Source organism: Lissotriton helveticus, chromosome 5_1 (genome assembly GCF_964261635.1).
Source record: "Lissotriton helveticus chromosome 5_1, aLisHel1.1, whole genome shotgun sequence".
Lineage (NCBI taxonomy): Eukaryota > Metazoa > Chordata > Amphibia > Caudata > Salamandridae > Lissotriton > Lissotriton helveticus.
In genome coordinates this window covers 1092086983-1092102689 of record NC_136065.1, presented here as the reverse complement: position 1 = coordinate 1092102689, position 15707 = coordinate 1092086983, and the positions used below count along the sequence as shown (strand labels likewise).

General features: G+C 48.5%; 1 protein-coding gene across 1 annotated transcript in view; it reads right to left on the bottom strand.

Annotated features, from left to right (window-relative positions):
• TAF5 (TATA-box binding protein associated factor 5) overlaps window positions 1-15707 on the bottom strand; it is a 275231-nt gene that overhangs the window by 188189 nt on the left and 71335 nt on the right. The window lies entirely within an intron of this gene.

Below are 15707 nucleotides of genomic sequence, written 5' to 3'. Positions count from 1 at the left end.
CTGTGGATACTTTTACATGTTAGGAAGGCCTACCTGACCAGCATAGTATGTTTGACATTCATGTATTTGGTTGCATTTTTAAAACGGTAACACAATTTAGCTGCAATGTTTAAACGTGCCTTTGTGTTTAAATAAGCCGAGACGTATTTAAACATTGGCAATTTAACAGAATGAGGGTGAAAAAAATCTGAGGGGGGCCCGATGAGTTGATTGTTTTCACTGGGGAGGGGAGCAGCATTAAAAAGGTGGAAGACCACTGGGCTAAAGGAATCCTATCCAGCCAAATGGTAGAGAGGACAGAGAGGGAATAAAGGAACCTGGTAGACATTATGCTATAAATTGAGTTAACAAATGGGTACAGCTGCTGGTTCTCCAGTTTGGGTGGGGATAAGGTCGAACCCAAATCCCTCAGAAATGCACTTAACCTATGGCATGAATTTGGCACTATCAAATAAATCTCTTTTCTGGGGTATTACAATTTTTTTTGACAGAGGTGGGATGGAGAGCACAACTGGAAATACAGAAAAGTATTGCAATGCGTTGTTTTACACAGAGGTGACTGCAATAGAACTAAATGTATGGAAAACTTTCATACTTTTTTAATGTATTATTACAACTTGTAGGCCGCTGGCTTTTTATGCGATATACTGTTTAAAGAGTCCAGGGGTTCCCTTACGAGTGGGCAGGGCTTACTATGCAATCCCAAAGTGCTCTGTTAGGGGGTAGTTTAATCGAGCAGCCTTGGGTTTAACACAGAAGAGTGCAAGACATTTGCAAGTACACACAATGATCTATAAATTACATCACGACTCCAGGAGCTCCACACCAATTTATAACAATAGCAAGCATCTTTATAACTGTTTAAGCAGAGAAAAATCGATCAGGTAAGTAGTTTTTAAATACAAATTCTTTTCAGTTCAAAAAGTGGAAATAATGAAATTTGAGTTCTGCATACTTTATCCTATGGAAGGACCAACAATTCTGCAAACAGGTAACAATACATCAACTTACAGGACTAATCTCCAGGAGTTAAGGTGAGTGGTGAGCAAGGTCCAAGGCAGCACCAACAGTACACCACCAGCGACACAAGAGAGGCCTGGAGCAGGGTGCAAAACAGCATCAGGAGCCCAATAGGTTTCTATGGTGATCGGTCTCTGTGAAGAGGCTGCAGGCTCTGACTGAACCTGCATGGGGGGGTTTGTGCAAGGCGTAGGGACACCTAGGGTCCTCTTTGCCACGGCCCGGGGGGAGCTGATGCAGAGGTGTCTTTAGGTGTCTGGTTTTCTTACTGGGTACAGTCCACAAGGGGTGAAACCACAATGGACTAGAGTTCTAGAGGGCTGGGGAACCTTGTTGGCACCGGTGGGCCACTTCAACTCGGGCCAGAGATAACTGGTGCAGTGGTTGCTTCAGGTTTTTGGTCTGGTGGTTCCGGAGGCCTTGGAATAGTTTCTTTGGAGTTTCTTCTGAATAGGTCCGCTTTTCACAGGAGGACTTGGTCTTTATTGAAGACAGACAGTCCTCCCAGGTTCTGGAGGCACACTGCTGTAGGACGAGTCATCTTTGGCGCAGGGTTGAGGGCCAAGTCAGGTGCTGTCTTCAGTCTTCTGCTTTCGAGGCTCTTTGTGTCCTTTATAGGTAGTCAGGATCTGCTTCTCTGGTGCCAGGGACTGTTAGGAGAGTGTAAGGGTAGTAGCCATGGGCTAACCAACCTTGGAATCACTACACCCACTAAATTGCCACTTCCTGTAGGAAGTGGGCAAAACTGTCCCAGAATTCTAGTATGCTTTCCCAAAGCTGGCTACTTCTGAAAAATCGTGTCCACCTCACAGTAGCCCAACTTAGGGGTGGTACTAGCCTGGAGATGGCACGCTTCCTGACTAGCAAATTTTTCCACCTGCCCAAGTGTCACGCAGGTATGCCCTCAAATGAAGTACTAAGCACCCTGCCTTAGGGTTGTCAGGCCTGCTGTAAGGGTGACCTACAAGTATCACATGCAGTGGTAGGAGACATAGCACAAAGGAAGGTGTAACCTGTACAGTTTTAACTTTTTTCTGCACAAAGACACGCAGCCTGCAATGACAGCCTTGCATGTGCTTGGTGAAGGATCCCTTAGGGTGGCGCAATTCGTGCTTCTGCCCTTAGGGATTCGCTTTAGTACATCAGACGCTAGATACCATGGGGGTACCATTTACTAGGGACTTACAGTGAGTGCTAAAGGTATTGTCAACTGGGGTAAAAATGTAACATTTGTAGGGAAAGAAAACTGATACTGGGGCCCTAGTTAGCAGGAACCCAATAAACTTCCAAGTTGCATCAATTACCAGGCACAATGTTGGGGGGTACTGCAACACAAAAAACAGTTTCCTACACAACTTCTATTTGAACATCATATTTTTAACTTTATTTTAAGATCACACTATTTATGCTGGACAACATTTTCTTGTAAGGGTCACAATAGGTTAGTTACTTTTATGGTAACAGTCACTCAAAGTCCACAGTCTTCCCCAACCATAATCCTCACTTTGCATCCCTGCCTCTTAGTAGCAGGGCCTAACAAGCATTTACAATGCAACGGTCTCGGCATTGCAAAAGTTAGAGCTATTAGCATTGTAAATGAATGCGCGTTTAAGGTCTTGACATTGTAAATGACAAGGTCTTTTATTTATGTTTTAAAAACCAAAACATAAATAAAAGTCATTGTCATTTACAATGCCAATAGCTCAAAGTCGCGTAATGTGTATGGCAAACTACAGTAGCCTCCTGACGAGTGCCCTTTCACTTAATTTTTTACAACTGAAAGCCCTGGCATTTTTTTTTTTACAAATTAAGCCTGGGTGGTGTCCGTGTGTGCAGGGCAGTGGTGGTGTCCGTGTGTGCAGGGCAGTGGTGGTGTCCGTGTGTGCAGGGCAGTGGTGGTGTCCGTGTGTGCAGGGCAGTGGTGGTGTCCGTGTGTGCAGGGCAGTGGTGGTGTCCGTGTGTGCAGGGCAGTGGTGGTGTCCGTGTGTGCAGGGCAGTGGTGGTGTCCGTGTGTTCATGGCAGTGGTGGTGTCCGTGTGTTCATGGCAGTGGTGGTGTCCGTGTGTTCATGGCAGTGGTGGTGTCCGTGTGTTCATGGCAGTGGTGGTGTCCGTGTGTTCATGGCAGTGGTGGTGTCCGTGTGTTCATGGCAGTGGTGGTGTCCGTGTGTTCATGGCAGTGGTGGTGTCCGTGTGTTCATGGCAGTGGTAGTGTCTGAGTGTGCATGGCATCCAAGGGCATTTCAGTGCTCAGTCGTGGCTGCTGGATGCATAAAACCCAAAGCACTAGATGTCACCTAAAGGATTGATGCAATTTTATATCAAGAACGCATGGCATGCTCCTGAAAAGGAAAAGCCTCTATCAAACTCCACTGAACTGTATGCAAAGACAATCAACTTGGAAAGTCGTATTTCTATAAAATAGTTACGGTGAAAGGGTGAGAGTTTTAGAGGCTACGTTCTCGGAAAGCTGGCCTTTTGTACAACTCGGCAGCAAGGGTTTCCCTCCAGACACGCTTACAGCCTGCAGATGCTCACTTCTAGGAATCTCGGCCATCCTGCACAGATCAATAGAATCACAGAACACCCCTTGCCCACGCTGGACCTTTATAGCTGCTAAAGGCAATGACGTTACCGGGTTAACTAGTTATCGTGTTTTGATAGTTCTTTAGCTGGAAAAGAGGAAAAAAGGTAAACAACTGATAAGTAAGTTAAGAAAAACCATCCCTGCCTGCAAGGAAATAGATAGGTCGTGAGGAAAATAAACGAAAAAAACATCTGCCGCACATGAAACAGCCAGAACAGTAGGGGGGGGGGGTTATGATCTCATCAGCCTATTGGACACAAACAAAAGGTCACAGCGCTCAAGGGCACCGACAGCAAACACTAACAGACGAAGCAGCCCAAAGAGTACATGGCAAATACTTCTCACATCAGCCATTTTACACAACGGCGAAACCTACATGTGCCACTCGGAGCCGTACAACCGGGATACAGAGACCAGCAGAACTGTACAGAACTTGAACTGGGTGTAGCGCAAGGACACAGAACATGGCTGCCGTGAGAATACAAGAAACTTGTGAATATTAGCAGCTGGTACAAAGAAGGCACAAGCAGCCGCAAATAACATTGTCCCAAATAACGACAGCACCAAAAATACATTCGACAACGTTTACTTGATTTATGGGGTAGAAGCAGCTCGTTGGCGACACCAGTAAATCATTGGCTTCATTCAGGCATCACCTTCTGAGACAAATAACCAAAATGGACAGCAATAACCGTCCCGCGATGCTGCCTTCCGTGAAGCCGGCCGGGATGAAATGTGTGTCCGAGCAACAACAAGCTTCGACGCTCATCAGCGCCGCGCGCTAGTATGCAGACTTCCCTTGCAAAATTGCAAGTGAAATATGGGGTGGAAGTTCGAGTGTGGTGTAGTGGGGGTATGTGATGAATATCCCCATGTGTATATGTAAATGTTCTCCCTTTGACTTGCACGTTTTACGGGTTTCTAAAGTCTGCGTTTCTTACTAAAATTGCGATCAATCATAGAATAGGACTGTAAACATGTGATTTATTTAACATTAAAATTGTTTGTCTATTATTAGTAATGTGGATTTTTTTCAAATTTTAAAACACAGGTTTTATATAGTGAAGCAGCAAAGCCGGTGATAAATAAAACAGGCATTATTTCAGCGTCTGAGTATATTTCAATTTGCGGTGTGCCTGTGTTAGCAGTATACACACTCGCACATGTAGGTCACTAGATAGACGGTAGAAGTAAATGGCTGCAGCGTGAATGCAACTGGTGTCTGTGAGCCGCGCGCTGGTATGCAGACTCCCCCTGCATTCCACAGGAGGCGCGCGACGCGATCCGGCCTGCCATGCATGCCGTGGAGACAAGACCAGGCCACGCGCACAACGTTATCCTATGGAAAAACGCTGCGCGCGGCCAGGTCTTGTCTCCCTTCGGCGTCTCAGACGCCGACTATAGTTCTCTGGCGAGAACGCGCTTTTCAAGCGCGTTATAGCCCGAGACCTAAAAATGTAATGAGGATATTATTGAACTTCCTGATGTGGGAGGAACAGATTAGGTTATTGAAGGATGAAGCCATCGCCGCCATCAAGTGAACTGTGTCGGAAAGGGGGATCCCAAAGACAAATATTGATCTGCTTTGAGGAGTTCAATACTGAGTGACAAAGAAGAATGACAAACCCAGGTTTGAGTGTGCCTTCTTCAAAATGTCCTGAGCCTATTTGAAGGCCTGATGACCAGAGACAGCTCTGGTGGTGTATCCAAGTCTGCCACAAGTGCAAAGATGTTCGCCAGAAAGTTTAAAAGTCACTAAAAACAGACCCTCTATGCAGCGATCTTCAAACTGAGTGGAGTGCAAACAGAGGTCATGAGAGACTGCTCCCCCCCCCCAAAAAAAAAGTGCTGTGATTTAGTGAAAGAAAACAAAATGGACAGGAGCCACTCTGTAATGGACCAGCATACTGCCATGTTTATTTTGTGCCCTGGCAAGAAGCCGACACCATAGGACGATTTAAATAAGCCTCCTATTTTGTCAGTTTCCTTTGCAGAATCCAGAGGAGCAAATGCACGCTGCTGCTTTTAGGCACACAGTGCAAATTGGATTAAAGAAAAGGCTTCATTAATAATAGCTGGGGAGACAGAGATCTACAAGCAATAACCACCCATCCATGCGCATGACGTACACTGCAGAGAGGTATTGTAGCAGACGGCACACTTATGTCCTTAAGAGACCCTAGTAAACATCAAATATAGTCGAAAGGTCAACATTTTAGACAGACATTGTCTGTTACAAAATAGATTGGAGGCAGTAACTGAGCATACACCTCATTCATGTTGTACAGAAAATAAATAAATATGATATCCCTAATGTATATATGTATCATTGTTACATTTTGTACACCAATGCATGTTTGGAGCACTGCGCCCTATGCACCATTTTGATTATATATAAAAGGACTCTACACATGCTTAGATTGAAAATCTGGTTTTGACTGAAATGCGATAGGAATGTGCTTTATTTTGATAGACAAAGGAGTCCCACGGAACCATTTGTTCTGTTTCCGGTTTAAATAACCCCAGTACTTCAATCTTTCAATTCTGAGAAAGGATTACATTGTATATCTTTTTGGGGTGACAAGTCTGCCAATAACATTTTGACAATTGTAATAATTTGGGTTGTTAGTTGCCCGGGTTAAGTCCCACCTCAAGTAATAATCACAATCCTTGTCCGGTTGAATCATGAAAGTCACTACATCCTGGACTCAACTCCCTGGTAGCTGTGGCACAGAACGAATAGGCTTAGCTTAAGAGGCAATCTGTTAAGTATTTATGCAGTACAACAACAGTAATAAAAACCTAATGTAAAACAATAAAAATTCCAAAACAAAGTAGAATAGAGTAAACTTTTATAAACAAAAATATACCAAAATGACAAAAATCCAATAAGGGGAATGTGAAAATCATTTTTTTTTTTTATTTTTTTTTTTTAGAGAGTTTTAGGTAGAAGTAGCACCAAGGAGCACTAAGGAGCACTAAGTGCAAATGATGGCTAATGGTTGTGGTAGAAAAGGATTCACTAACTAGCTTCATCCTAGTCAAGATTTTACCTTCGGACTCTAGTCCTTTAAGTCAGAATCCATAACAGGAGTACGCATCTAAAGCCCTGCCTAAAGAGTCCCATGGTGGCAGGCAGAATCCAGGTCTGGTCCAATTGCCACTGGCCAGCTGCAGGAAAAGACACCTGTAGCTTTAACAGAAGGTTAGCCTTATGATCTGTGTTTGTCTCAGGTACAAGAGGGAGCGCAGGTCCAGGCTTCTAGGCTCTTCTCAGGCCTCAGAGAGCAGGTTAATTCCTCTTCTGATCTTCTGCAGGCCAAGATGTGTTCTTGAGATGCCACATTTATGCCTGGCACAATCTAGGGGGTAGTAATGACCAATGGGGACATCTTTAACAATGGGGTAAAGTTTCCTGGGCTCAACCCCACCCACATTGGGTATTTTAAGGATGGTGGAAGTCTCTTGACACACTAAACTTCGACTCCGAGAGCTGGGTGGTGTAGAAGTATACTATGGTTATCCTAGTGTCCTCCCACATTCAAAACTAAAATGTAGTTTTAAGCAGTCCCTTTCCCCCCAATAAACCGCAGCAGACCTATCAAGCAGGTCTTACCACTCCAGCAGGATCGGACATTGTTATGTCAAGAAGAAGCCCAATGTGACAGCAGCCAGTCTAGCTGAAGGGGACCAAAGGAGGGTGCAAGCCTGGGTCTTGGCTACATTTGCTTGCGACAGAGAAGGCTTTTTTGGCGATAATCAAGCCCTTGGGCCATGTCCACAGTTCCTTCCATCAAGGACACAAGACAACACCTCTCCACACACAAGACCTTTTGTTCCTGTCCTGGACGTAAGTTCACACTTCATTCATGCCTATTAAATTTCTGGATGACATAAGTAGAAGAACAAAATGCAAATTTAACTTCCTCGAACTCTAGGCAGGGCTAAGGCAACGTTTGAAAAGTAATATTTCCCAAATATTTATTGCAAATCAGACTTCATCAGTGAATTAAATGTGCAGTAAATACTTAAAAAATTCCCAAAATTACACTTGCAGCTTTTTTCTAGGTGGAGAAAACATTTATTAAACATTTATTTTATTTATTTATTTAAGCTTTTACCGCGCACAGCTACCCACAGTGGGTTTCCCGGCGCCAGGGACAGACTATAGAAGAAAGGACAATGCAACACCTGACTTAAGGCCACAACCAATTAACTGCGCTTGGTGAACAGAAGAGTCTTCAAAGTCCTACGGAAGCGGAGTAAGTTGGTCTCTGACTTTAGTGCTAGTGGGAGGGAGTTCCAATATTTCGGGCCCAGAATAGAATAGGAGCGGCCTCCCATTCTTGCCAACTTACATCTTGGCACTGTAAAATTGCCAGTGTCCGATGACCTTAATGAGCGCACAGGTGTGTAAGGTGTTACCAACCCTTGGATATAAGCTGGAGCGCTGCCCTGCTTGGCCTTGAACATGTAACAGAGCGCCTTGAATTTGACACGTTCAGGAACGCTCAGCCAATGAAGGTCACGCAACGCGGCAGCAGCTGAAGTGCGTCTAGGGACGTTCTTTAGTAGGCGCGCAGCCGCATTTTGTACAACCTGAAGCAGATGTATGGTGGCTTTATCTGCGCCCAGGTAGAGAATATTGCCATAGTCCAGGCGTGATGTTACAAGTGCCTGGACTACGGTTCTGCGAGAGGAGAGGGGGAGCATCCACAAAATCTTATAAAGCCACCGCAGTGTTGAGAAGCAAATGGCTGCAACCTTAGTAGCTTGTTGCTTCATCAGGGCTCGACAAATCTAAAAAATCTTACTTGACCTGCAGGTCGAGTGAGTGGCCTTTTCTACTCTACCTAACAGCAATGCACTCGACCCACAAACTGATCGCATATGCATTTTCCTGGGTCTTCAACCATATCCCTGTCATATGGGGGCGTTAGGCGTGCTTTTAACACTGCAAAAGTTGAGCTTTTCCTTCCGGATCGCAACAGAGGGGTAACCAGGCCTTTAAGTGGGCCGGGTCCTGCCAGTGCTCAAAACCCGCAATTTTAAAAAGCAGGTGCTGAGACGGTTCCCTATCATGATAGGATCTCCGTTTTTGCCCTCACCCGCCAGGGGGAAAAACACATTTGAATTCGCAGCATTATCACCCTTCATTGCCTTTGATGTAACTTCAAAGAAACGCATTATATATAGTACTTTCACAGTCTCATCATGTCGGAACGGAAGTATTTTCAATATTATATATAGTTATGCCAAAGGTATTGCTTATTTATCTTATGCAAATAACGATTGACAAAGCCAATAATCCTATATTGTTGTCGGTGTAATGTTACATGTTGTATTATATGTCAGGGTGCAATGACAGAAGCAGCAAAATACCAGTGCTCAGCACAGATCTTTAGCTTAGGTGTTTTAAGCCATGCCAATAATGATATCGACCATGCCCCTTTGAGAGATCCCCAGTTTATTAATCCGACTTAAAAACCTGGCCGTAACACACTAGGCTATAGTACGTTGCATCACCGCAACAGGTGGTCCCTGATTTAAACTAAAGCCTTTGAATACTGTGACACAGGACTCTTTGGCCTGGGACCTGCATTACGTTCTGCAGGGACCCCATAATTTTGTGTTATACCACTAATAGGTTCCCTGGTATTGTTTAGTCACGTTGGTGACTGTAAGGGGACCACCCAGTATCTTTCTCACCTTAGTACCAACACTTATCAAGTGCCTTCACTTGTCAAGTGCCTTCATCCAGAATTCACTTTTAAGATTTCTCCATCAGCATTTTAAATGAAGTCTGGGGCTAGTGCTGCTTGTCTCATTCAGGGCCATAATGCAGGACTCTGCATCCTCTGTAGCACGAGGGCACCCCACCCTTCAGAGTTCCCAGGCCCCATTCACGCTAAAACCTACTTCTATGAGTAAGATATGGAAGGATATGGTGCTCTCATCACATTTTGCAGTGGCATTCCCTCATTTGCGTTACACCACCAGTCTAGTGGTTTCTGTGTGTGAGGGCAGGACTCTTCCACCGTGCTTATTCAACTGTACATGTAAAAGCCCTTGTGAGGTGCTCCACATATGTTTGTGTTGCTTCAACATGTATTTTTCACTCCGACTCTGATCAATCGAGGTATGCCTTCAAAGTATACTTCCACTTCATACCCCCACACATAGCAGATAGAAGTTACTACCCCATAACAGGTAAAAAGGGAGCATGACTATCACGACGAGATATTATAGTAAGTATCACGTCTTTTTACCCGTTTATAATATTCATAATGTTTACTGCCCACTGAAATATGCGACAGCTACTCTCTTCATATATGCGCATATATCCTAACACACTAAGGAGACTGAAAGATCTTATGCAGGCCTTACAAACACAAACAAAAATAAAACAAATAAATGCTCGAACAATCACTTTTATGCAGTTTTTAAAACAAATGTGTGATAAACTTTGCAGGATTTCCACTACAGGAGACATTATAATATATTTATCTAGTATGTAATCCACGAATTGGATGTTTTCGTGCCAAAAGTTAGTAACGCTCGGTCAAGACTTAAACAGAACCTAAAGTTTTTCTAGGAAACGTTTAAGATCAAAACCTAATTTCAGCACAAGATCCCATAGCAAAATATAATCTACCCAGTATTATTGTGGAAATAAAGACAAAATAAAATTACAGTCGCTCTCCCTCACCCACTCACGTGGCATGCATGACATCCTATTTTGGCATCCTATTTTCTGGTGCAATTGGTGCACCCACTTACATGAAAGATTCGACAATATTTTATGAACAGTAAAGCTGTTTCAGTATCTCTTTATACTCATTCACAAAGCCTTCCTCAAGATGCCGCACCAAGTATCTAAAAACCAGATATAGACATAATTCGTCTGATACTTGTCATAGAGCGGGTTCAATAAAAACATCAGTGAGGGGGGGGGGCAAAAGTTGATCACATGCAAATGAAATGGAAGAAACGCTCCCACGAGATTACCTCCAAAGGGATCACTGTGAAATGGACAAACTATTCTACACTTTAGACAATCACAGGTAATGTAGCTCATGTTTTCTAAAATCACAATTGAATCACAACACCTTCAAAATCACAGAAACCAACTTCCTCCAAATGATGTATAGCAAACCCAAGCAATTATAACACTCCGAACAAGTATGTTACTCATTTACCTCCTTTAATCTTAACACAGCTGAACACCAAGCAAGTGCATGATCAACTCGAGAGCACCTGACACTACAAACATCCGCAGTGTTTGTGGTTGTTCCTTTCGACATTTACATCGCCACTTTCTCACAACAATGTTTTCAGTTGTTTGAATTCTCTTGCGTTACTTTTTTCCTGCATCGCTTTTCATAAATTTCCTCCTCTGCTCAGGTCGGAGGACTCAGTAAGCTGTGTTGTGTGACCCACTTTTTGATACGACTCATCTCCCTCGTATTAAAACTCGAATCTAGCGCAACATAATAAATAATGCAATCCTTAATGTTTCCATGCAGAATGCAAACATTTGGTGAGGGCAGAACGTCAGGCTCCCAACGGTATCTCCTTTTTACTCCTCATACACCTTGTGCATTAAGCCTAACACGGATGTGTGATTTTAGACGACACCGAGCAGTCATGATTTAAGAAGGCCTACATTAAACCATATATAAAAACAAGCATTGGAAATGCAATAGGTCTCGCAGCATTAGAGTTAGTGCTTTTAGAATTGTTTATGGGTTTTTTGTTGTAAATCTTCAGCATTTTTATTTCTTGTAGCCAATGCTAAAGAATTACAAATCAAAAAAGCCATAAACAATTGTAAAAGCTTTAACTAAAAATCCTCTGAGACCTATTGCACTGTGTGAGGGTGAGGTGTTGAGGGTGAGTGAGGTGTTGAGGGTGAGTGAGGGTGAGGGTGAGTGAGGGGTTGAGGGTGAGTGAGGGTGAGGGTGAGGGTGAGGGTGAGGGTGAGTGAGAGTGAGTGAGAGTGAGTGAGAGTGAGTGAGGGTGAGTGAGGGTGAGTGAGGGTGAGTGAGGGTGAGTGAGGGTGAGTGAGGGTGAGTGAGGGTGAGTGAGGGTGAGTGAGGGTGAGTGAGGGTGAGTGAGGGTGAGTGAGGGTGAGTGAGGGTGAGTGAGGGTGAGTGAGGGTGAGTGAGGGTGAGTGAGGGTGAGTGAGGGTGAGTGAGGGTGAGTGAGGGTGAGTGAGGGTGAGTGAGGGTGAGTGAGGGTGAGTGAGGGTGAGTGAGGGTGAGTGAGGGTGAGTGAGGGTGAGTGAGGGTGAGTGAGGGTGAGTGAGGGTGAGTGAGGGTGAGTGAGGGTGAGTGAGGGTGAGTGAGGGTGAGTGAGGGTGAGTGAGGGTGAGTGAGGGTGAGTGAGGGTGAGTGAGGGTGAGTGAGGGTGAGTGAGGGTGAGTGAGGGTGAGTGAGGGTGAGTGAGGGTGAGTGAGGGTGAGTGAGGGTGAGTGAGGGTGAGTGAGGGTGAGTGAGGGTGAGTGAGGGTGAGTGAGGGTGAGTGAGGGTGAGTGAGGGTGAGTGAGGGTGAGTGAGGGTGAGTGAGGGTGAGTGAGGGTGAGTGAGGGTGAGTGAGGGTGAGTGAGGGTGAGTGAGGGTGAGTGAGGGTGAGTGAGGGTGAGTGAGGGTGAGTGAGGGTGAGTGAGGGTGAGTGAGGGTGAGTGAGGGTGAGTGAGGGTGAGTGAGGGTGAGTGAGGGTGAGTGAGGGTGAGTGAGGGTGAGTGAGGGTGAGTGAGGGTGAGTGAGGGTGAGTGAGGGTGAGTGAGGGTGAGTGAGGGTGAGTGAGGGTGAGTGAGGGTGAGTGAGGGTGAGTGAGGGTGAGTGAGGGTGAGTGAGGGTGAGTGAGGGTGAGTGAGGGTGAGTGAGGGTGAGTGAGGGTGAGGGGTTGAGGGTGAGGGGTTGAGGGTGAGGGGTTGAGGGTGAGGGGTTGAGGGTGAGGGGTTGAGGGTGAGGGGTTGAGGGTGAGGGGTTGAGGGTGAGGGGTTGAGGGTGAGGGGTTGAGGGTGAGGGGTTGAGGGTGAGGGGTTGAGGGTGAGGGGTTGAGGGTGAGGGGTTGAGGGTGAGGGGTTGAGGGTGAGGGGTTGAGGGTGAGGGGTTGAGGGTGAGGGGTTGAGGGTGAGGGGTTGAGGGTGAGGGGTTGAGGGTGAGGGGTTGAGGGTGAGGGGTTGAGGGTGAGGGGTTGAGGGTGAGGGGTTGAGGGTGAGGGGTTGAGGGTGAGGGGTTGAGGGTGAGGGGTTGAGGGTGAGGGGTTGAGGGTGAGGGGTTGAGGGTGAGGGGTTGAGGGTGAGGGGTTGAGGGTGAGGGGTTGAGGGTGAGGGGTTGAGGGTGAGGGGTTGAGGGTGAGGGGTTGAGGGTGAGGGGTTGAGGGTGAGGGGTTGAGGGTGAGGGGTTGAGGGTGAGGGGTTGAGGGTGAGGGGTTGAGGGTGAGGGGTTGAGGGTGAGGGGTTGAGGGTGAGGGGTTGAGGGTGAGGGGTTGAGGGTGAGGGGTTGAGGGTGAGGGGTTGAGGGTGAGGGGTTGAGGGTGAGGGGTTGAGGGTGAGGGGTTGAGGGTGAGGGGTTGAGGGTGAGGGGTTGAGGGTGAGGGGTTGAGGGTGAGGGGTTGAGGGTGAGGGGTTGAGGGTGAGGGGTTGAGGGTGAGGGGTTGAGGGTGAGGGGTTGAGGGTGAGGGGTTGAGGGTGAGGGGTTGAGGGTGAGGGGTTGAGGGTGAGGGGTTGAGGGTGAGGGGTTGAGGGTGAGGGGTTGAGGGTGAGGGGTTGAGGGTGAGGGGTTGAGGGTGAGGGGTTGAGGGTGAGGGGTTGAGGGTGAGGGGTTGAGGGTGAGGGGTTGAGGGTGAGGGGTTGAGGGTGAGGGGTTGAGGGTGAGGGGTTGAGGGTGAGGGGTTGAGGGTGAGGGGTTGAGGGTGAGGGGTTGAGGGTGAGGGGTTGAGGGTGAGGGGTTGAGGGTGAGGGGTTGAGGGTGAGGGGTTGAGGGTGAGGGGTTGAGGGTGAGGGGTTGAGGGTGAGGGGTTGAGGGTGAGGGGTTGAGGGTGAGGGGTTGAGGGTGAGGGGTTGAGGGTGAGGGGTTGAGGGTGAGGGGTTGAGGGTGAGGGGTTGAGGGTGAGGGGTTGAGGGTGAGGGGTTGAGGGTGAGGGGTTGAGGGTGAGGGGTTGAGGGTGAGGGGTTGAGGGTGAGGGGTTGAGGGTGAGGGGTTGAGGGTGAGGGGTTGAGGGTGAGGGGTTGAGGGTGAGGGGTTGAGGGTGAGGGGTTGAGGGTGAGGGGTTGAGGGTGAGGGGTTGAGGGTGAGGGGTTGAGGGTGAGGGGTTGAGGGTGAGGGGTTGAGGGTGAGGGGTTGAGGGTGAGGGGTTGAGGGTGAGGGGTTGAGGGTGAGGGGTTGAGGGTGAGGGGTTGAGGGTGAGGGGTTGAGGGTGAGGGGTTGAGGGTGAGGGGTTGAGGGTGAGGGGTTGAGGGTGAGGGGTTGAGGGTGAGGGGTTGAGGGTGAGGGGTTGAGGGTGAGGGGTTGAGGGTGAGGGGTTGAGGGTGAGGGGTTGAGGGTGAGGGGTTGAGGGTGAGGGGTTGAGGGTGAGGGGTTGAGGGTGAGGGGTTGAGGGTGAGGGGTTGAGGGTGAGGGGTTGAGGGTGAGGGGTTGAGGGTGAGGGGTTGAGGGTGAGGGGTTGAGGGTGAGGGGTTGAGGGTGAGGGGTTGAGGGTGAGGGGTTGAGGGTGAGGGGTTGAGGGTGAGGGGTTGAGGGTGAGGGGTTGAGGGTGAGGGGTTGAGGGTGAGGGGTTGAGGGTGAGGGGTTGAGGGTGAGGGGTTGAGGGTGAGGGGTTGAGGGTGAGGGGTTGAGGGTGAGGGGTTGAGGGTGAGGGGTTGAGGGTGAGGTGTTGAGGGTGAGGTGTTGAGGGTGAGGTGTTGAGGGTGAGGTGTTGAGGGTGAGGTGTTGAGGGTGAGGTGTTGAGGGTGAGGTGTTGAGGGTGAGGTGTTGAGGGTGAGGTGTTGAGGGTGAGGTGTTGAGGGTGAGGTGTTGAGGGTGAGGTGTTGAGGGTGAGGTGTTGAGGGTGAGGTGTTGAGGGTGAGGTGTTGAGGGTGAGGTGTTGAGGGTGAGGTGTTGAGGGTGAGGTGTTGAGGGTGAGGTGTTGAGGGTGAGGTGTTGAGGGTGAGGTGTTGAGGGTGAGGTGTTGAGAGTGAGTGAGGGTGAGGTGTTGAGGGTGAGGAGTTGAGGGTGAGGGGGTGAGGGGTTGAGGGTGAGGGGTTGAGGGTGAGGGCGAGTGAGGGTGAGGGGGTGAGGGGTTGAGGGGGTGAGGGTGAGGTGTTGAGGGTGAGTGAGTGAGGGTGAGGTGTTGAGGGTGAGTGAGTGAGGGTGAGGCTGAGGTGTAGAGTGTGAGTGAGAGTAAGAGTGAGGGTGATTGAGGGTTTCAGTGTTAGTGAGGGTGAGGGGTTGAGGGTGAGTGAGGGTGAGGGTGAGTGAGGGTGAGGGTGAGTGAGGGTGAGGGGTTGAGGGTGAGTGAGGGTGAGGGGTTGAGGGTGGGTGAGGGTGAGTGAGGGTGAGGGGTTGAGGGTGAGTGAGGGTGAGTGAGGGTGAGGGGTTGAGGGTGAGTGAGGGTGAGTGAGGGTGAGGGGTTGAGGGTGAGTGAGGGTGAGGCGTTGAGGGTGGGTGAGGGTGAGTGAGGGTGAGGGGTTGAGGGTGAGTGAGGGTGGGTGAGGGGTTGAGGGTGAGTGAGGGTGAGGGTGAGTGAGGGTGAGGGTGAGTGAGGGTGAGGGTGAGTGAGGGTGAGGGTGAGTGAGGGTGAGGGGTTGAGGGTGAGTGAGGGTGAGGGGTTGAGGGTGAGTGAGGGTGAGGGGTTGAGGGTGAGTGAGGGTGAGGGGTTGAGGGTGAGTGAGGGTGAGGGGGTGAGGGTGAGTGAGGGTGAGGGTGGGTGAGGGTGAGTGAGGGTGAGGGTGGGTGAGGGTGAGTGAGGCTGCTGTGGTGGTGCTGAGTGATGCTGGGGTTGCGCTGAGTGGTGCTGTGGTGGTGCTGAGGAGGTGCTGAGTGATGCTGTGGTGGTGCTGAGTGGTGCTGAGTGTTACCTTCACATCCTTCCTTCACATCAGAAATATCTGTGAC